The 21,660-nt window shown below is 45.1% G+C and overlaps 1 pseudogene; it reads right to left on the bottom strand.

The window, feature by feature from the left end:
• Nucleotides 1–12,513: 12,513 nt before the first annotated feature.
• Nucleotides 12,514–12,980, bottom strand: LOC109453278 (ubiquitin-ribosomal protein eS31 fusion protein pseudogene; annotated as a pseudogene).
• Between the last annotated feature and the right edge of the window lie 8,680 nt (nt 12,981–21,660).

The following is a 21,660-nucleotide window of genomic DNA, read 5'->3' as shown; positions in this document are numbered from 1 at the left end:
GTTTTGTTATTAGTGTTCTCTCCAGATTTCCTGACTGGGGTAAAGATTATGTTCTTTGGTGCGGTTGTGCCTTTTCTTTTAGGAACGTATGCTTTTTTTTTCTATTATCTTCCTAACTTGTCACTAGGGGGCAAGCTTGTCATTTTCCTGCTGATCACAGGACCATTATTTCTGTCACCACCTACAGTTTGGGCTTCCACTTTTGCAGCTGTTCTAGAAGGGTTGCTTGCTGTGTGGATGAAGGTTTGTAAGCATAGCCTGCCAGCTTCTCAAGTTGATAGAGGAGAGGGACTTTCCCAAGAACAGAGAAGTTTCAAAAAGTGACTTTATTTAAAAAATGTAAAGTAGCTTTTGCTGTATTTCAAATAAACTCTGTAGGCCAACAAGCATATGAAAAGATGCTCAACATCACTAGTCATTAGGGAAAGGTAAATCAAAACCACAATGAGATAATTACCTTACACCTTTCAGGATGGCTGTTAACCAAAAAAAAAAAAAAAGTGTTGGAGAGGATATGGAGAAACGAAGCCTTATTCATTATTGGTGGGTATGTGAAATGGTGCGCCACTATGAAAAACAATATGGTGGTTCCTCAAAAAATTAAATATAGAATTACGATATGATCCAGCAATTCCACTTCTGAGTACATATTCAAGAGAATGTGTAGGGGTCTCAAAGAAAAACTTGTACACCCATGTTCATAGCAGCAATCACAATAGCCAAAATATACGATGGAATGTTACTCAGCCTTAAAGGAAATTCTGATAAATGCTATAACATGGATGAACCTTGAAGACACGTTAAGTGAAATAAGCCAGTCACAAAAAGACAAAACACTATATACATATTTTTAAAATGCTATATGATACTTAAATGGGGTATCTAAACTCATAGAGACAGTAGAATGGTGGTTGCCTTGGTCTGGGGAGGTGAGGGGTGGAAATGCAGAGTTTAATGGGTATAGTGTTTCAGTTTTGCAAGATGAAAAACTTCTGAAGATTACTTGCACAATGTGAATTTACACTACTAAACTGTATATTTAAAAGTGGTTACAATGGTAAATGTTCTGTGTATTTTACCACAATTTTTAAAAAACTAAACATTTAATTTTTGAAAACTGCAAGATCTGAAGTTTTTGGTTATTAAAGTAATATGTTCTCATGAAATGCAGTTTGGAACATAAAAGAAACAATTACCCCTCACTATCCTTTACCACCTAACAGCATTCTTTGGCCCAATAGTGTTCTTTAACCATCTTTTAAGAATCACATTTTTTAAAAAAAATTTTTTTGGGGAATGCTGGGGAACAGTTGTTTCTCCAGGGCCCATCAGCTCCAAGTCAAGTCATTGTCCTTCAATCTAGTTGTGGAAGGCACAGCTCCCCTCCAAGTCCCGTCGGTGTTTTCAATCTTTAGTTGTGGGGGGTCACAGCCCACCATCCCATGTGGGAATTGAACCGGCAACCTTACTTCTGAGAGCTCACACTCTAACCTACTGGCTCACACTCTAACCTACTGAGCCATCTGGCTTCCCCTCTGAAAGCTCAGGGGCAGCTCATTGTCTTCAATCTAGTTGTGGAGGGCGCAACTCACTGGCGCTTGTGGGAATGGAACCGGCAATCCTGTTAAGAGCTCGCACTCTAACCAACTGAGCCATACAGCTGCCCCAAGAATCACATCTTTTGAATTAAATAGTGGATTTTATAATTTTGAAGAATTAGGTTAACTTGATTTTTGGTGGCAGATGTGTTGGGCTATGTTTTGCTTTGATTTTTTAGTTTCAGGTGTACAAAACAATGCAATAGTTAGACATTTCACCCCTCACAAAGTGATAACCCCCCTCCCCCAATCTATTGCCCCTCTGAAATCATATATATCTATTATAATTCTATTGACTCTATTCCCTATGCTGTACTCCATATCCCATGACTATATATTTATTAAACTGTAGCTATGTTTTGTTTGTTTTTTTAATTGGGGACTATTGGGGAACAGTGTGCCCTTCCAGGGCCCATCAGCTCCATGTCATTGTCCTTCGATCTAGTTGTGGAGGACACAGCTGAGCTCCAAGTCCAGTCACCATTTTCAATCTTAGTTGCAGTGGGCGCAGCCCACCATCCCATGCGGGAATTGAACCAGCAACCTTGTTGAGAGCTCGCACTATAACCAACTGAGCCATCCGGCCGCCCCTCCAGCAGCTCAGTGGCAGCTCATTGTCTTCAATCTAGTTGTGGAGGGTGCAGCTCACTGGCTCATGTGGGAATCGTACCCTGTTGTAAAGAGCTCGTGCTCTAACCAACTGAACCATCCGGCCACCCTATAGCTATGTTTTTATGGACCAATTCCTACCTGGGACTTGTGGTGCCGGCCTGCCTTGGATCACATACTGAGATGCGGCTGGGAACAAAGGAGTGAGTATTAATAGTGTCAAAATGTTATATTACACCAAAGTTATTAAAATGCAGAGAGTAATAATTTACTGTCCGGAAGATCTAAGGCCATTTCATACCCAGGTTGCTGTGGGAAGGAATAGGTTAGTAATGGCCAGCATGGTTGAGTTTCTCACTTTTGTTCAACCTTTTTTTTTTTTTTTTTCTTCAAATTTTTATTGGAGAACATTGGGGAACAGTGTGTTTTTCCAGGACCCATCAGCTCCAAGTCAAGTCATTTTTTTCAATCTAGTTGTGGAGGGCACAGCTCACTGGTCCATGTGGGAATTGAACCGGCGACGTTGGTGTTATGAGCCCTATGCTCTAATCATCTGAGCCAACTGGCCGCCCGTTGTTCAACCTTTGAGGCAAGGTTTGCAAATGGGTTTTGATGAGAGATTCTGGTCACAGCAAACAGTATCATCACTGTGTCTCTGGCCAACAGGCATTTGAATCATTAACAATTATTTCCAACGTTTTTCCTCCCAGTTAGGCTTGGGCTGGGTAGTCTAATGGGGAAGAAGTTTCATAATTGACTAGTGGTGTGTGTTCTCCTTGGTGTTCTCACTAAAATCTGATAGTGCAGTGCTTGGTGCTGTGAGAAAGGGATGCAAGAGTCCCAGAAAGGGAGGGGAAGACTGGAGGGTTTAGAAATTTGAGTTTTATCTTGTGGGTCATGCAGAGTCACTGCAGGGTTTTGAGCAAGAGAATAAAATGATCACATTTGCAAATTAGAAATGTGATCATTGGAAGTTTTCCACCATAGTGTGGAAAGTGGAGGAAAGTCGTGGGGGTGGGAGGAGGGTGGAGTCAATCATGGGGTTAAAACCCCAGATTTCTAGCCTGGGCACCTGGATGGACGGGGGAAACCTTCATATTGATTTGGAGCCTTTGAGATCAAGATGGGGACAAAAAACTTTTTTGAGCTGTTTGGTAATGATTTTTAATTTAAAAATACATTTTAATTTGTTAAAGTTTTATGAAATTGCTTGAAAAATTTTGTGAGGCAGCATGACAGAGGGGAAATGCCAAGACTTCAGATCTTACAGATGTGTGCAACTCTGGATTAGTCAGAGGCATACCAGGCATGAGTGTTTAGAGCACCTAACAAAGAATGAGAAATATAAATTAAAAATAACTTTATATTTTTGAAAAGCACCAAATAATCACTTTGGGGGGGAAAAAGAAAGCTTTTTTGGCTTCCTAACATTCATTTTGCAGTTTAGATCTATTTTATTTTGAATTCTACATAAAGGTTGAGGGGCACCAGATTCTCTGCATTTCTTAGGTCTACAGGCCTTAATCTAGGTTCCAACCTGGAGTTTGCCTTTTGTTGGCTGTGTGACCTTAGGCAAGTTACCCAACCTTCTGGGTCTTGGTTTTGTCACCTCTCAGATGGTGATAACAATGCCTTCTACTAGGGTTGTTAGGAGGATTAAATAGTAGCTCTTATGATAGAATGATAAATGTTTCTTTAAAAAGATTGTTATGGTACCAGATCTTACAATTAGATAATTATTTTCTCTCCAAGTGGCAATAGTGGCAATGTCAGCTTGTGAGTGAGTCTAGCTTTTAAAACAGGCTGCCTTGCTGCCATTCTTTTAATATCCAGGGAGCTGATGGTGAGGCTCTCTAGGGGTTTTGGGGGCATAAAACAGCTGCAGGAGGCAGGCCTGGTGAAGGGGTAGGGATGGGGCCTGCCTCCCACCAGCTCCCTTCTCTGCTGCCCCAGTAGAGAGTCACTGAGAAGACTTGCACCTGCTGGGGGCCCAGAGTGGAAACTATTCCCAGCTGGTGCCCCTCCCCAGGCTTGAGGAATGGTGATTGTATTACAGTTTATAAATCAGGCCTCCCCACTGTCTAAGGGGAAAGGCCAAAATTCTTTGCCCAATATACAAGTCTCCCCACCCCCATAATACAGTCCCTGCCTCCATATTTAGCTCCATCTTGTTTAACTTGGGCTTCTGCAACAGGGAATTAACTGCTCAGAGTCTCTTCATCACCGCCAAGAAGTAACAACAAAAACATTCAGGCCGTTTCTTATTGCCTTGTTTTTGTGATGCTGGTTCCTCTGTCTGGAATGCCCTTCTATATTTTATGGAAAATGACCTTCATCTTTTAAGACTCTGGAAGCATTCCCTTCATCCCCCAAGCTGGTTAAAGGCTTTCTCTGTCCACTAGTGCCCCGAGTCTCCATCCATCACGGCACTGTTCACACTGTGTTGTCATCTGTGTATTAATGGCCTTTACTTCCCACAAGACTGAGTTCCTGGAAAATGGGACATGGTTGGCTTCATCTCTCTCCTCAGTGCCCAGAATGAAGCTGGGCCTGGGCTCGGCCATCAGTGGTTGCTTGCTGAGATGAACAGCACAGAGGGGCACTCCAGCAACCTCCCGATCACCCCAAGACAGATCAGGCCCAGGCTCCCCTCACATCCAAGAACCGGTATAAGCTGCAGGGCTGTACTGTTTTTGAAACTGCTTATCAAGAAAAGTTCCTGTCTAAGCCACAGTTGGCACATGGTGGATCAGTAATAGTTACTGGGCTCTGTTCAGGAAGGTATCTTTTTTAAAAAGAAGGTTTTTGAAATAATGAAGGATCCAGCACAATGCCACCCTGGCACCCTAAAGTACATACTCAGTAGCTTAATGCCAAGAAACCAATGTTAATATCCTCATGGCTAAAGAATCACAAGTCCAAAGATGGCACATTTTTTTCTTGGAATACTAATAATATTGAATTTTAGAGTTCTTTTTACTTAATATCTTTCTTGAAATCCTAAGAGTTAACAGTCTTTGCTCATCATTATAATGACGTGTTCCCATGTTTCTCTCCCTGATTAGTCTATGAGGTTCCAAAGACAGGGACCAAGAAATCTATCCTTTTTGAAATCCTTCAAAGATTTCTTGTCCCCTACATCAGTGACATCAGTGGTGACCCCCTACACCTCAGTCTCTTGGGGCACCTGCTTAAAACAGAGAATCTTGGGTTCACCTAGTGGTACTAAACAAAAATCGGAATTTTAGATAAGCAAATCCCAGGAGCTTCTAATGCATACTAACGTGGATGACCCACTCAAATGGTATATAGTCCCAGCGCCTGAGCTTGGCACCACTACCCCTCTGCAGTCTGGGCTCCACAGCTTTGTCTTTCAGAGCAGTGCCACCAAAATTAGTGTTCTCACTAATCTTGCACCTCTTGGCACAAATCTGCCTAACTCCTATTAGTCTTTCAAATTGCAACCCAGATGTCACCTCCTCCAGGAAGCCCTCCTTGTCCCCCAAGGTCTATGATGCTCCAACAGTCCATGTACTTCTCACTCTCAGTTCTTTTCACATGGTTTGGGGCAGGCTATAAATGCCTCAAGGGCATGGATTATGTCTAACTCAACTCTATTCCCAGTGCTTAGCTCAAGACCTGGTGCAGATAAGGTATTTAATAAATCTTTATTGAAGGAAAGGGAAGGGAAGGGATTCAGAATAAATCCTATCTTACTGTGGATCCATTGAGCATTGAGAAGGTAGCATTTTGGGGAAGGATCTGAATTTAAATCATTTCTCTGCCACATACAAATGTGTCGTATAACCTCTCTGAGCCTCGTATTCCTCATCTCTGAAGCAGGGATAATGTTTACTCTTCAGGGCTAATGTGAGGGTTAAAGTGTTCAATGAGATAAAGTAAGTGAGGTGCTTAGCTCAATGCCTGACATGTTGAATTGTGTAATAAATCACTGAAGGGCTATCTTCTGGAAGTGGAACTAGTACTATTCTGTACAGCTCTAGAGAGCAGAACTAGATGCAATGGATGGAAGTTTCAAGGAGACAGACCTCAATTCATAGAGGTCTAAATAGAAGGAAGAACTTTCTACTTGACAGAATGGGACGTCTTGGTGGGAGGTGAACTTCCTATTACCAAAGTGTGCAAGCCGAGGGTAGATGCTCACCTGTCAGGGATAATGCAGAGGAATCTGATTCTACATGATTTTGGGGGTGGGGCATGAGTGTGGTAAAAGATGGGAGCCCGTAAGGCATTTCTATTAAGTGCCCTCCATAATCATTATTCATTCAACCAACACTGAGAGTCTCCTTTTGGCTGGGCCCTAAGGTTGAGCACTGAAGACACAGCCCAATCTGACAGGTTCCTGTCATTTAGAAGCTCACAGTCTAAATAGCGATCATTTATTGAGTATCTATGTGCTAGATGCTCTAAACCTCTCAATAACCCTCTAAGGAACCTTTCATTCTGACCAATGCTCAGATAAAGAAACTGAAGCCCAGATAGACAAAATGACTGTAAAGAGACACACAGACCCAGCGAACAGTGCAGCTGGGATTAAAATTTAGTCCTTCCTGTCTCCTTCCCCTGGTTTCCACTACCCAAGGCTGCCTGCGATCCAGATGTTGAAAACTCTTTGCAGTCGCAGGGAGATCCCCAAACAGCACCCAGAGCCCTTTGGCACCAAGCAGATGCTGATGAACATAGTTAAAAGGCTGAGGTCAGCTTCAGGAGGCTATGTTCTCCCTGCAGCATATTCTGTGCCCCAGGGTTCTCTCCAGCCAGGGCCATGTGGAGGGCCCAGGAGAACATGCTGAAGTCAGACCTCACTGCTCACATGACCAGCTGAGCTGCCAGGGCCAGGGCTCCCTCAGGGAACTTGAAACCCAGCTGGGTTCCACCAGCTCCAAGAATAGCAGCTGACCCTACCCCCCTCCAGCCGGTGACCTCCGATCAGGTTCCAAGAGGCCCCAGCAGACTCTAGACATTAGTGGCAGCAAGCTTTGACCTTGAAGCTGCTCTGGGGTAGGGTAATAACAGGTACGTTTATTAAGGGCCCACTGTGTGCAGGGCACCTCCTAGAGGAGGGGACATCCTTCAAGGGAGGTCTAGGAAATACGGAACCCGTTTTACAGATGAAGAAATTGGGGCTTAGTGATAATGAGAACTTGCCCAAGGTCATAGAAAACATGTAGCAGAGCAGGATTCAGCCTGGGCTGTCTTTGCCAGTGACCCTGCTTCTGTGAGGAGAGAAGAATATTTTCAAGACCTCCGTAACGTCCTAGGCAGAGGAGACAAATTGCATTAGCTTTCAGAGCGATGTTATTCCAGCAGAATGGGGCCCACGTGCTTAGATACAGAGGATTTGAGAGCCAGGAGAGAGATCCTAGAGTGCACCCCATTCACCTGAGCCTATTTCCTCATCTGTAAAATGAGAATTACACCCACATGGCAGGGGAATAGGCATAAGCAATAGACTTTGGAGCCAGGCAGACCTGGATTCAAATCCTCCCTCTGGAGATTCCTAACAATAAGACCTGGGACAAATCACATCTCTGCCTCTCTGAGCCTGTTTCCTCATTCATTTGTTCTACAAATAGCTTTTGAGCACCTACTATGTGCCAGGCATTGTTCTATCAGGGGATATACATCAGTAAAAAAAGCAGACAAAAATCACTACCTCTATCACATTTAAATTTTAGAGTTCTAGAAAATACCTCATTGGATTGTCATGAGGATTAAATGGAGGAATGTACAGTAGCGTAATGTGCCTGGTAAATAATAAGTACTCAGTTTAATGATATGATTACTATGATGTGAACATCTGAACATGGTCAGTGCTGAGTGAAAGAACATTTCATTTGATACTGAATTCAACCATTTCATGTAATAGACAAAGAAACTGAGACCAGAGAGGGCATGAAATGCCTGCGGTTGCCCAGCAAGGCAATGGTAAGTGCCCAACGCCTAGCCTGGTGTTTGTACCACCATCCACTAAACCCAGATGGCTGTCTCTGACAAAAGGAGCCAAGGAGGAAGGTGGATGGACTAAATATAGCCAGTGAGGTTCAAGGTAGGCTTATAGCTGATTGATGGATTCCAGAGCCCAAATGGACTTTCATTCTCTCGGAGCCAAACGCTTCCCGTTTTTCTCGAGTGTGCCAGGATCTTCCCAGGCTCAGCCTCCAAAGGAACAAGCACATAGTAGTATGGGCTGAGGGTGCGGTGTGGTGATAAAGAGCCAAAGATACAGGGTGCTGCTCAAGCTCGGCTTCATGGATGAGCCCCTGTGCGTTTGCATGGGGCCCATGCTTGGTTTAATGCTCTGCTGTCACAGTCTTGAAATTCTTAATAATTTTTAAACAGGGGCCCTGCATTTTCATTTCACTGGATCCCACAAATTATGTAGTTTATTTATGTAGGTGCTGTGCTCTGGGATGGGAGGCAGCAGACCCTGACCAGCAGTGGTCCTGGGACTTGTCAGAGGCTTGTCAATCCTGTGGACAAGTGGCTGAGTCACCAACAGACAAGGAAAGAAACCAGACCAATCCCCACAATCCAGTCTGGCCTGTGACTGCAAATCTCTAAGAGACCTTAATGGGGTAAGGGAGAAGACAGGTTCTGTGGAGATTCTGGGGGTAGAAGGAACCCACAGAGACGGGGCATGGTCGGAGGGGGATTTCAGCTCAGTGGGAGAAAGACTTCCAGCAGTCAAAATGTAATCATAACATGTAAAATATACCTCAATAAAGCTGTTAAAATGTAATCATAATATTGGCAGCTAACATCAAGTAGGTGCTTACCATGCACAAAGCATTGTCTAAGTACTTCATTGGAAATATGGAGGATAGCAGAATGGTCAAGAACACAGGCTCTAGAGCCATAATACCTGGGTACAATCCTGACTCTACCACTTAATAGTTGTGTGACCTGGAGCAAGTTATTTGACCTCTCTATGCCTCTGTTTCATCATCTGGAAAATGGGGATAATAACCTTGGGTTATTGTTATTAAATGAGTTTACATACGGAAAACACTAAAATAGTATTTGACGTATACTAAGTACTGTATATAAGCATTGTTATTTATTTAATCTTCAGGACAGTTCTATGGTACAGGTATTATTCAGCATTATTCCCATTTAACAGATGTGTAAACTGAGCCTTACAAGAGGTAAGTGACTTGCTGATCACAGAGTTGGCCAGCAGTCAAGGAAGTATCAAGGAGATTTCAACCTTAGGAGTTAGGTCAGACTTCATGATCATTATTCCTAGTGCTTACCAGAGTAGGCATCTGGTAAGTTTTTGTTAAATTAATCAATTAATTATTGCTTCTTTTATGTCTGAGATTCTAAGCCTTTGGGAAATGTGTGTTCTGGCTGGAGGAGGATTAAGGAACCCGGCCGTCTTGGGATTTCTTACCAATTATTGGCCTCAGTATAATTAAGTATCAAGTATGTTCACTCTAGGCCTTCTGAATTAACCTCCTATGTGCTCCCTCCTTTCATCCTGATGAGCACTGCTCAAGCTCCAGTCTCTTCATTTCTCTGGACTCTGAACTCAGCACCACTGTAATACTAATCCTGGTCTCTCATATCTGCATAGCGCTTCACAGTGTACAAAGCATTTTCATATTCAATGGTTCATTGGTCTGTGTGGCAGACAGCTAGCTCAGTACTCATGCCATGCCTCTGAACAGATCCCAGCCAGCCCCAACTACCAGCCCCAAGACCAGGGCACACTGTATGGGAGGGGTATGTAGTCTGGACGAAGGGGGAGTTCGGTGAGTTATTGCTCTCTGGGTGGTGTTTGGGTTTTTTCTAAGCCAAGGAATGGACTGAAAGGGACAAGGCCCTCAACAGGAAGTGTTCATGGTCGCTCATGCTTAAGATCTCAGACTCAAAACCAGTGCTGAGGGAGAATTAGCTGAAGGCAGGCAGTCCCTCAGTTGCTTTGGAAGTTCAGAAAGCATCGCTTCATGAAGTTGCAACTACAGAGGGCTGGGTCCTAGACCTTATCCCTGCCACAAAATATCTTTTTCCAAATTGCCATCAACTTATATCCAGGATTGCTGTGGGACATACAGTGGAGTGCCACCATATCTATATTTAACAATAGAGCAGTCACTCTCTGTCAGGTACTGTTTTAAGTGCTTTGTAAACATTAATTCTTTTAATTCTTCCAACAGCCCTATGATATAGGTACTATATTTATTTAACTTACAGAAATTCAATTTTACTTGCTGTGAATAAAAAGAGACATGGAAAGAGAGAGACCAATGATACATTAAAATATAATTTCACTCTCTCAGCATATGGCCCAGGATGGTGTGTCACGAGAGAGGTAAACCTGTTGTTCCTTCCCTTGGCGTCAGGTCCTACACACCTCATAAAATCCTCAGTGTGTGTGCATTTCACCACACTGAGTGTAATTAGAGTATGTAAAGACATGTCTTGCCCCCAGCCAAGCCAATCTCTTCAGATATCTCACGAAAGAAACAGCAGTCAGTTGTAATGCTAGAGGAAAAATTGGCTGTGCTATTGAGAGATGGTTCTATACTTTATGGGTGATTAAAAGGATTTCCAACGATAATTTTGATCATACGTGATTTTTTAGAACCTTATCCTAGGTAAGCTTTGACTGAACTATAACTTACAAATAAGGTGACCAATCATCTTGGTTTGTCTGGGACTAAAGTGATTCCTGGGATGCAAGACTTTCAAGTGCTAAAATCGACAAAGTCAGCTTGTCCAGGCAAACCAGGACAAGCTGGAACTCTACCCCATAACACATCTCTGGGCCTATGGTGAGGCCCTGTTGAGGCCATCCTCCATTGTATCATCCTTTATGAGGACCTTAGGACATTCTCGGCTGGCCTTCAGACCAAGAATTGTTGTTTCCCCCAAGGAGTAAGTGGTTTGTTTTTATCTCATGAACACTGTGAGTTGGACAAGTAAACAGGTTTCCCTTTTTGCCTTGGCTGCTGGAAGCCTTATTGCTAAATATGTAGACCACAAATTTAGCTGTGTAGATCACTATGTTCTTGTACTTTTTGCATCATTTCAGGCTCCGCTTTGTTTTTTTCAATCTTATCTTGTCCTGTCTTAAACGTAATGATCTTGTTTTAGTTTAAATGTATTTCTGGATTAAGGCAGGGTAAAATCAAACCATTCTTAATTTAGAGTCCATGAGCCCTGCTGCGAGTCATTGAAAATCTGAAATGATATGCAAAATTTATGTGTATATACATTTTTTTTTCCTGGGGAGGAAGGAGCCATACATTTTAATAATTTTTTAAAGGAGTATGTGTTCCTCAAAATATTAAGTGCCATTGGTACAAGAGAAACAAGAAACAAATACATGCTTTTAGTAGAAGGAAGTTGGAAAGTTGAAAGTTTGAATTGTAATGCTGGTATTTTAAAATGTTACAGTGATGGTATGGAGGAATGTTGGTGGGGCAGAACATTGGAAAGGCAGAGAGAGGAATATTGGTGTGGTGGAATGTCCCCCATAATGGAATGGCAAGGTGACAGAATGTGGTGAGCTGAAACATTAGTGTGTTAGAATATTAGTGTGTTTTGGAATTTTGGTGTAACGGCGTCCCTAGAACACCTCCTTCCAGATGTCCTGACATCCTCCTTGCTCAGTTTTACTTCAAGGATGGGCCTCTATCTGATTCAGCTTCTAAATCTCCCATATTCCCTAGCTCAGTGCCCTGTAGAGACCCAATTGGCTGCTAGAGCTCTCACTAATGGGCACCTGGCTGGCTCGTGGGTTTCTATCAATTTCACACTGAGATGTCCATTCCTTTTTGACTATGGCCACTCTCCTTTGAGATCGGTCTCAAAACCCTTGCAGACTTAGGACACCATGTCCAATTCCAATGTCCTTGGTACCTGCCTCAGGTCATGCCCAGAGGGCATGCCAACCTTGTGGCTACTCTAGGGTACCCTGGCTAAACTACTGGCCAGAGGGCTGCCTGCAGATGGGGTGCTTGCTAGAGTTTAGTTTCTGGAGCCATTAGGCTGAAGGCAACTCAGGATTCTTGGAGTTGGTCAGGAGCAGGGGAAGCCAGTTCAAAGTTAAGGGCGAGTTGAAACTTCATTATCAGAAGAACCTGATCCAAAGGTCAAATCCAGGAGTTGGGATAGGATAGAGACTGCTATCCTTCAGCCTGGAGTTTAGAGTGGGAATAGACGGAGGAGGAGTTGGGGTGAGGACTGGGTTCTTGGATGTTGTTTCCTCTTTATCGATTCTTTCTTTTTGTGTTTTTTTTTTTTTTGGTCATGTCTTTTATTAACCCATATACAATTACTTGTCTTCTGGTTTGTTGAAGCAATAGGTCAGACATTTACCACAATAATGTCTGTCACAGTGTCTAGCATAAAAACTCCAGCACCACATTCATCTGAAGGGCACTCTTAATGAAGGCCACTGATTTTGCCATTCTCATCTACCTTATACGTAGTGTTTCAGGACAGCCAGCTTAACCTTCTTCCTCTTATGCTTATTCTTCTTGGGAATTGTGTAAGACTTCTTCCCTTTTTTAGCACCACCACGAAGTGTCAACACAAGATGAAGAGTGGACTCCTTTTAAATGTTGTAGTCAGACAAGGTACATCCATCTTCCAGTTGCTTGCCAGCAAAGTCAGTCTTTGCTGATCAGGAGGAATTCCTTCCTTATCCTGGATCTTGGCTTTTACATTTTCTCTTGTATCTGAGGGTTCAACCTCAAGAGGGATGGTCTTCCCAGTAAGGGTTTCCATGAAAATCTGCATCTTGGCGACGATTCCACCGCAGATGGCGGATGGGAGAGGAAGAGCACCGTGCTGGCCCATACGTATCGATTCTTTTGATGAGCTAACATTTGCTGTGGCCTTTCTGTTACAGACCTGTCCATACCTCGGAATTAACAGTCTGTAACACAGGAGACAGGCCTATAGACAATGACAACCCAGTGTGGTCAGGGCTGTGACCTGGGGTAGCTGTGGGAGACGAGAATAAGTCCCCACCCAGTGTGGGGGTGAAAAAACTGTTACTAGAGGAATGCTGTCTGAGCTGATTCTTGAAGGAGGTGGAGGAGGGGACGATATCTGTGTGGTGGAAAGGCTGCCTCAAGGGCCAAGGCACATGGAAATTCCCCAGTGTTCAGGTATCGAAAATGGCCCCATTCATTGGGCTGCACAAGTTTGATCTGTTCAGGTCTAATTGCCTTCAGACTCCTCTCCCAGCTATGCCAATAACCCACAAATTTAAGATTGTTGCAGTCTGTGCCAACCAGGAGAAGATAATTAATTGGCTCTTAATGTTTGGAGACATTTCCTGATTATGAGAGAACAGGATTATCTGGAGGTGCAAAGCCTCCTATCTCCCAGCCATCCTGCTTCCATGTCCTTTCTTGTGGGCACACACCTTAGCCTGGCCCTCATCCCAACAGCTGGGTGGGCCATGTACTCTCCTGTTGTCCATCTCAGTTACATCAACTTTAAAATGAGCTCCATAGTGGTGTGAGGAATATTCACTAAGCTGAGTGGCAAGAGGATTGAATTCAAACCCTGGCTCCTGTACAGAGGCTTCACAGATGGCGCTGTGTGAGGATGGGCAGGACACGTCCTCTCTCTAGGCCTCAGCTTTCCCATCAGTGAAAAGGGAGAATGCGTGCAAAGGTTGCTAAGGCCTCTTTCTGCCTTGACATTCTGTGTCTGGGTGGAATCCTGGATGTCCTGTTTTCAGCCTGCTACTTTAAAATAGAGGCCGTGTGACTCTGGAGACAGGAGATCTAGACAGGATTTGGGCTTACTTGCTTTCTGAGCTAGAGACAGTCACTAAACCTCTCTGAGCCCTAGTGTTCTCATTTGGTAAATTGAAGTAATACTTACCTCACAGGATTTTATGATGCTCCAGTGAGCTAAAAGCAATATGATTATGGTGGCAGTGGTGATGGTGGTAATGATCTGGCGGCATAACAGTCAGTCTCTCGGAGTAAATTAAAAGTGTAGATGTTGCCAGAAAGTTAGGGGCCAGCTCCAGAGTCACAGGGAATGTGCAAAAGTCTTTGAAAGCCTTCCCCATGGCTGAGCAAACATTCCCAGCAAAAGCTATTACTGAGGGAGAAAGGGAATTAATCTTTCCTGACTACCTACATCCATTTGTTGCTTCCATTCCTGCGAGATGGGTCTTAGTATAGCTACCTACTAGCTGGGTGACCTGTAAATAAACCTTTAGAGACTCAGTTTCTTCATCTGTAACATGGAATGTTACTTGACTCAGGATTGCTGAAGACTGCCCAGTATCCAAACACTTTGCCTATCTGGAGGAATTCCAAGCTATGTGGAAGCTGAAGAGGGCAGCAACTCTTCCCCTGACCTCTGTGGGCCTGGGCTTGCCCGAGTTGGTGCCCCACCTAGGCCTTGAGCCTGGTGGGAGTTAGGCAGAGGGGTGAGGACAGTCAGAGATTACTTCAGGTGGATGCAGTGGGGACAAGAGCCCAATAGTATACGGTGAGCAGTAAATGGCTGTGTGGCCCGAGGTGGAATCTGTCCTAAACAGAGTTCTTGTGGCAGGACTTTAACTGTGCCCAGCTGCCACTTCCTGGCTCTCCAATCTCTCCATCATTTCAGTGAGCCATCAAACGGCCTTCCAATAAAGCCCCTTTGACTTAGTTTTGCCAGGCATGATCTTAATTGTTTGCACCTGAGAATCCTGACTGGTGCAGAGTAAACCATGCAACATGCCAGACACAGTGCCCAGCATATACTAAGCCCTCAAAAAGCAACACACACACACACATACACACACACGCACACATACACACACACACACACACACACACACACACACACACACACACATACACACAAGTTCAGAGAAGTACAATGACCTCCTTGAGGACACACAGCCGGGCAGTGGTGTTTGTATGAGGCTGACCATGAACGTCTTAGTGGTACATTGTATTGAAATCACACTTTCTATCACAACAAATCATTGTCGAACAATTTATTGTTGAGTCATCTGGTTCAAAAGCCTCAAAATACCCTGTGAGGCCCACAGGGCCAGAACACTTTCTTTAGGCAGAGAGGAAGGCACTAGCTCAGGGTAACTCTGTAAACAGCAGTCACCTGGAACCCAGGTGGTGGTCTGGTGGTGTCCGCACATGTGTACATGCTGCTGCAGCTAGTGAAGCAGCCCCATCTGGATACATGGATACCTGGTGCATTAGCGATCTGGAGTGAGTCAGCAGCTGCCTGTGAGGACATCGGGGAGGGAACACCATGTACCAGGACCTGCAGAAAGGAATGCTCCTCTAGCCACTATGCTGATCTGGGGTGTGGGAGGATAGGGGGATGGTAATGGGGTACAGGGTGGGGGTAAGGAAGGGACAGGTGGAGTTATCCTAATCTGGGGCCACCTCTGCTGAGCCTACTAATCAAGGGTGGTTTTGACTACTACAGTGTTGGCATAGCGGCTTAATTGGACCTAATGGGAGAAAATGTGTGATGAATATGGATGATACAGGCAATGAGGCCCCAAGGAAAGCTGGTTGGAGGAAGGGTGATGAGCTGAAGATAGGTCTGATGGGAATGAAGCTATGGCTCCATTGGTGAGCTCATGGACAGCAGGGACAGCTGCTCCTCCCCAGGGGCTTAGGCCCATCCTGCTGACCTAGGTCTCCACGCTGCCCTGGCCTGCAGACCTTGCCTTCACATTTGCATGGAATCAGAGAAAATGTCAGGCTTACAGGGTTCTGGAGTTAGACTCAGACTCAGGATTCTAGAATCATAGACCTTTAGCATCACATATGTTAATCAGAAAATTTCAGAATCTAACAACTGACCATTGGAGGCCCTTGTGACAAAATTTAGGAATCCTTCTCCAGTCTTCATTTAATAATGATAAATCACATCTTCCGGGCATCTCACAACTTCCAAAGACCATTCACGACTGTATAGCCATCACATGGGAGTAGGTATTATATAGTGCTTTCAGGTTAAGCAATGTGCAGACAATCAAAATGAACTGGTTGAGACTGGAACCCAGCTTTGCAGGATAAATTCTATTTTCCATATGCCAGGGTTTTGATATCCTTGACTTCTAGAATTATAGAAACACTTTTAACTACTTGGTATAATGTGTCCAAACTCTCATGTTTGTTGTGTAAATTCTGCATGGTCGTGTACTGTTTTTCTAATGCATTTTGGCGTATTGTGATGCACTAACACGTGATTATCTTTGTTGCAACAGCATAATCAGAGCCGGTGCATTCTGAGGTAGCTTTTTATCAGGTTTTATCCAGCACTATTTTCAGTTCACAAAGGACTTAAACAACGTATCCAAAAATAGATTTGAAGTCACTAATGTAAAGACTGAACCTCAAGTCACTCAAGGTTTAGTCAGAACATGTTCTGATTTTCTTATAATAAAAAGTTAAACTACCAAAAAATGCGGAAAGACAAAAAACAAAGGAAAAACAAGCCTCCCTGGTTAGGAGCGCTTAACGTCACAGAGGAGTGGTTGTGGTGAAGGCCAGGTGCACCAAGCCAAGCGGAAGAAATCTGTTAGGATTCTGCCAGTGACAGGCTGCGGGTAGCCTGGGGCAAATCCCTGCCCTTTTCTAGGTCTCAGTTTCCCCCGATTTCAACGGGGGATAATAATCCTGTCCAAGGGAAATTCGGGAGTTTATCAGCCCTGGGGGAGACACGGCTAAGAGAGATGGCGAAGGGGGTGGGGTGCCGAACAGCAGGGAGCTGAGAGGGGCTTGCGATCTCCATGGTAACGCACAGCGGCCAGGGGAGGAGGCGGGGTTTGGGAACCCGGAGCTGGAGGGTTTGAAAACGAAGGTTTCACAAAGAAAGCTCTCTCCTTCTTGGAGAAAAGCGTCCTCGGAGATAGAGCGCGGCGCTAGGAACAGCCCTTTGTGCCTGATGGCGCCGTGACTCTGGCCTGGTGTTACAGACAGGGACAACAAGGCCCGGAGAGAGGACCACAGTGGCCCGCAAGTCCCTGGCAGGGAGGTCGTTTGAACCCAGCCCTGCTGCCTTCTAGTCAGTGCTCTTCTCTGTACCAGAATGTTGTTTCTCTGAAGCTTGGTTTCCTCGTTTGTATAATGAGACGGTTGAAAGGAATGAGTCTCTGAGGGCCCTTCCAGCTCTGACAGTGTTCGATAAAACTATCAGCAAACTCACCCGAGATGTGAATACTAAAATGAGGATCCTGTGTTCTGTGAAACATGGGCATTGTCTCATTGTCTCTGGGTCCCCACCCCAGCAAATAGGGAGGCACAGAGTGGACATTGGTGTTTATGGAATGAATATTTATGCAAATGTACGCCTTCATTCTTTTGTTGCCCAAGGTTTAAAGAGCACCTACTGTGTGCCAGCCAGGTACTCTGATAACTCAGAGAAGGGCAGGAAGGAGAGGACTCCAGTGCCTTGACCTGCCTTACAAAATACACTACGTGCATGTCCCAGGGCTTCCCAGCCAAGCATGGTTTCTCCCCATCCCCAGTCTCCAGGTAATGTGAGTAATTTGGGAGGAGTTTGGTAAAGGGCTTATTTAAAACAGGGACTAGTGATAAGGCAATACTCCAGTGAGTAATGTTAGGGCACTAGTTACTACCCTGAGGTCTAAAGGAGTAGGGAAGGAGAGCAATTACTAGAATCTGGAGACAAAGAGAGCTTGTGGTAAGGGCAGACTGACAGGAGCTATGTACCTTGGTCGAGAGATGCAGCCAGCCCATGATGTAACTTCAGGGAGGAAACGAGGGGAATGTATACTCTGCTGGAACTCCAGTTGGCCAAACCCTACCAGAATCCAGAGATTCCATCCTCGGTGGAGAGCTCATGTATGTTCTAAATGGTCTCATTTTCCAGCAGGCCAGTTTAGGCTTCCTTACATAGTGACACTGCATTCCAAGAGGGTGAGAGAGGGATGCTGCAAGGTCTTTTGAGGCCTAGACTTAAAAGTAGCACAGTGCTACTTCTGCCACTTGCTATTTGTCAAAGCAAGTCACAAAGTCAGCACAGAAACAAAAGATGGGAAAATACATTCCACTGCTTGATGAAAGGGGTGGCAAAGTTACATTGAACCAATGTAACACCATGTATGAGGTTAGTATAACCTATCTTTGAACTGATGAATGAAGAAATCTCAGCCCCATTGTAGTTGTAACCCCACACTATCAGTCTTCCCCCAATAGCCTGAGAGCTCCCCAAGGGCAGGATGTATGACTGATTCATTTCTTTGTAGAGCTCAAGGCGAGGCCTGGCATGCAAATGATATTAGGTATATGTTGAATGACTATGGCTGGAGAGGGGGTTTTGAATGGTTTACTTGTACAAAGACCAAGTGGAAATCTCTTTAAAACAGAAAGTTGACATTATAGAACATTTCCCTCTACCTCTTTGAGACCCTTCAAGTATTGCCATGGTCCATCAAATACTGAATTCAACCCCCACTTCCTCCACAAAGGCTTCCAGACTATTTCTTTTCTCCTGTTTTAGAATCTCTGCTAACTCTAATGGCCTTTGTCCTACAGCTTGGCATTTGCTTTTGAGCTGCTCTCTAGGGGTTTCCTGAATCAAACCTACTCTTCATCCCTGGTGAGTAAGTCCCTAAGGGTAGGGCTGCATCTTCTATCCTAAAGTGCTTGTCACAGTATGTCCTTAGTCAACACTCCCTGAATGGACCGCCCACTCTGGGTGGCCTTGATCCTGTGAGGTATAGAGACATGCAAGGAGCCATTCATGCCCTTGTGGATGAGTGCTCCACACAGCCTCCCAGGTCTCTGGGACATAGCAAGTCCCATCACTCTCCTGTGCTCTAACCTGTGGCCTGGGCCTCAGTTGCTCCATGCTCTGTCCCTTGAGCTAACGGGGTATAGGCTAGGAACAGCCGTGTCACTAATGGTAGTGGAATGACCTCCTCCTCCTGACAAGAGGAGATATATCCAGGGCTTGATTTCTTGTGAGCACATGAGCCATCACTGTCCTTCAGACTTCTGAGGTTTCGGGAAGCAAAGGGGCAGGTGTTCAATAGGCCCAATAAAGCAGAGCTTCTGGGTGGCAAATTTCACTTCAGTGTCGTGAAGAACATGAGAGCAAGCTATCAGGTAAGGTATTGAGTTGCTTTCCATGCTTAAAACCCTTTCCCATCGCTTCTCCTTACCCATAAAATAAAGCCCAAGCTCCTTAATACTGCAAAGGCTTCAGGACTTGGCCCACATTTTCTGCCAGCTTCATCTCTCACTATTCCCCACTTTGGCTACAGTGTTCACCAAGCCACCAAACTGAACTGCTTATTGTTCTTGAAATCATTATGTGCTCTCTTAGCTCTGGGTGTTTGTGTATGCTGTTTCCTTTGCCTTGAATGCTGTTCCTCATCTTGTACCGCAACCCTCTTTCGCTTGTCAGTGGGTCTTTCAAGACTTAATTCAAGCATCACTTCCTCCAAGAAGTCTTCCCCAAGCCCTTGGCTGGTTTAGGGATCTCCTGTAGACGCCATAGCCATGAGCTACTTGAGGACAGATCCTGGGACTTCTTTTAGCCCACATCCTGGCAGAGAATCATTGTCAATCAATGTTGAAAGAACAAATAAATGTGAATGTTTGAGGAGAGGCTGGAAAACCACCTGACAGGAGTGCTATAAAGGCGAGTGGAAGGTTCTAATATTTCCAAGTTTTAAGATTAAACAGGTCCCCAATTCTTGATGAAGATTCAGACTCCCCAGCTAGCCACCTCCACCCAGTGCCCTCTAAGTGTTTGTTCACAGGCAGGCACACATACATGTTCTGAACATAACGGGGGAAAGCAATTTACAAGAAATAATTGCTGGTCGATGTGTGCTTGGGAGCAGCGCTGAGCTCAGACTATTTCTGTCTGTGCGTCAGCCCACCCAGCTTCCTTCCTCCTCCTCAGCTGCCCTGGGGGAGGGGGCTCTGCTGCACAGGTTAGGCAGTTTGTTTTCAACCCAAGACTCAGAAAAGCCAAGCCCAGTGAGAGCCAGCTCTGAGGATTGATTGAATTCAAACGAGAGAAGCTGAACCTGGGGGTTGGAAAGGAGCTTTATGGGCCTGAGATGCATAGGTCAGCAAAGGCAGCACACACAGTCTATTTTCCATCCATTCCCACCCCATCCACACAGGTTCCTGCTGGGGAAACTGTACCAGGTCTTCAGGGCCCTACTCAGTGTGAGGTCTCCTAACCTCTCCAGCTCTGAGTCCTCTTTGTTCTTCCTGGTCAGGCTGGCTCAAAGGGTGGTCCCAGCCCAGCAGCATTAGCATCACCTGGAACTAGTTAGAAATGCAAATTCTGGGGACTTACTCCAGACCTACTGAATCAGACACTGGGAAGGGGGAGAGAGGCGGGCCCAGCAATCTGTGTTTTACCAAGCTCTCCAGCTAATTCTGATGCAGCCTGAAGTTTGAGAACCACTGCCTTCAGCCATTGACGACCACTTGAGTTTTTAGAATTTACAGATCATCTTCTACTGTCAGACCCTGAGCAGCCTAAAGTCAAGGACCATATTGGATTCTTCCTTGTAACCTCCCAGAAGGCCCAGCACAGAAAGTGTTCAGAGAAAAATTGGATTTGACAGCTGGGGATAGATACCACGGGGAGAGGCTGGATCTGTCCTGTGAAAGGTCAGCAACTGAAAGTCAGCAACTAAACCTCCTGCAATGTTCAGTTCCTGGGCTGTGCTGGGCTCTCTCTCACTGTTTCTGAACAGGTTGTACTCTGACCATGTCTTCTGACCTTGTCGCAGATGAAAACTTTGACTCATCTTTGATGATTCAACTCAGACATCACTTACTCCTCCCTCAAGCTGCACGAAAGGCTGCCATTGGGCTAACTGTCCTTTTGTGTGCCTACCTTGCCCTCCATATGAACCCCTCGAGGGCAGCAGCAGTGGCCGATTCGTTGTTGTTTCTGATAATCTGCACAGGTCCTAGCACAGAATAGACACCACTGGATGCACAAGAGGTAGACAAAGGTGCTGGGTTTAGAGTGCTGAAAATAAGACACACACATGCACACACACAAGACAACAAATAAAGCAAAACTAGAACCGAGGTCTCTTGACTTCCAGCACAGGGCACTTCTGTGGGTGACTCACCCTGCCTTGCCACCCTATCATGTGCCGCTGGCTGGCTCAGGCCCCATGTACAGCTATTTAAGAGTGCCAAATCCAGCAGCAGGTCAGGCCACTGTCAGGAATGTCAAGAGCTGCTTTAAGTGGCTGCTTTAAGAGTCTTCTCGATCCTGGCCTTGCACTCCCAGGGCAAAGCCTGAAGCCACTGCCAATGTTGAGGAGAACAGGGGGGCTTCTCCCTGATTGCATGGAGTTGTTACAGTAACAACTGGGATCCATGTCTTAATTCCCTTTGGCCCACAGTGGGCTAGGCAGAGCAGAATAGCTGGGTCCACAGCAGGGCCTGCATGGGTTTCCTGGGAAAAGTCCTCA

The sequence above is a fragment of the Rhinolophus sinicus genome, chromosome 14 (assembly GCF_057876585.1).
Source record: "Rhinolophus sinicus isolate RSI-liver-muscle chromosome 14, RSI-T2T, whole genome shotgun sequence".
In the NCBI taxonomy this organism is placed as follows: Eukaryota; Metazoa; Chordata; class Mammalia; order Chiroptera; family Rhinolophidae; genus Rhinolophus; species Rhinolophus sinicus.
The sequence above is the reverse complement of the archived record's forward strand: the minus strand, read 5'-3'. Positions and strand labels throughout refer to the sequence as shown.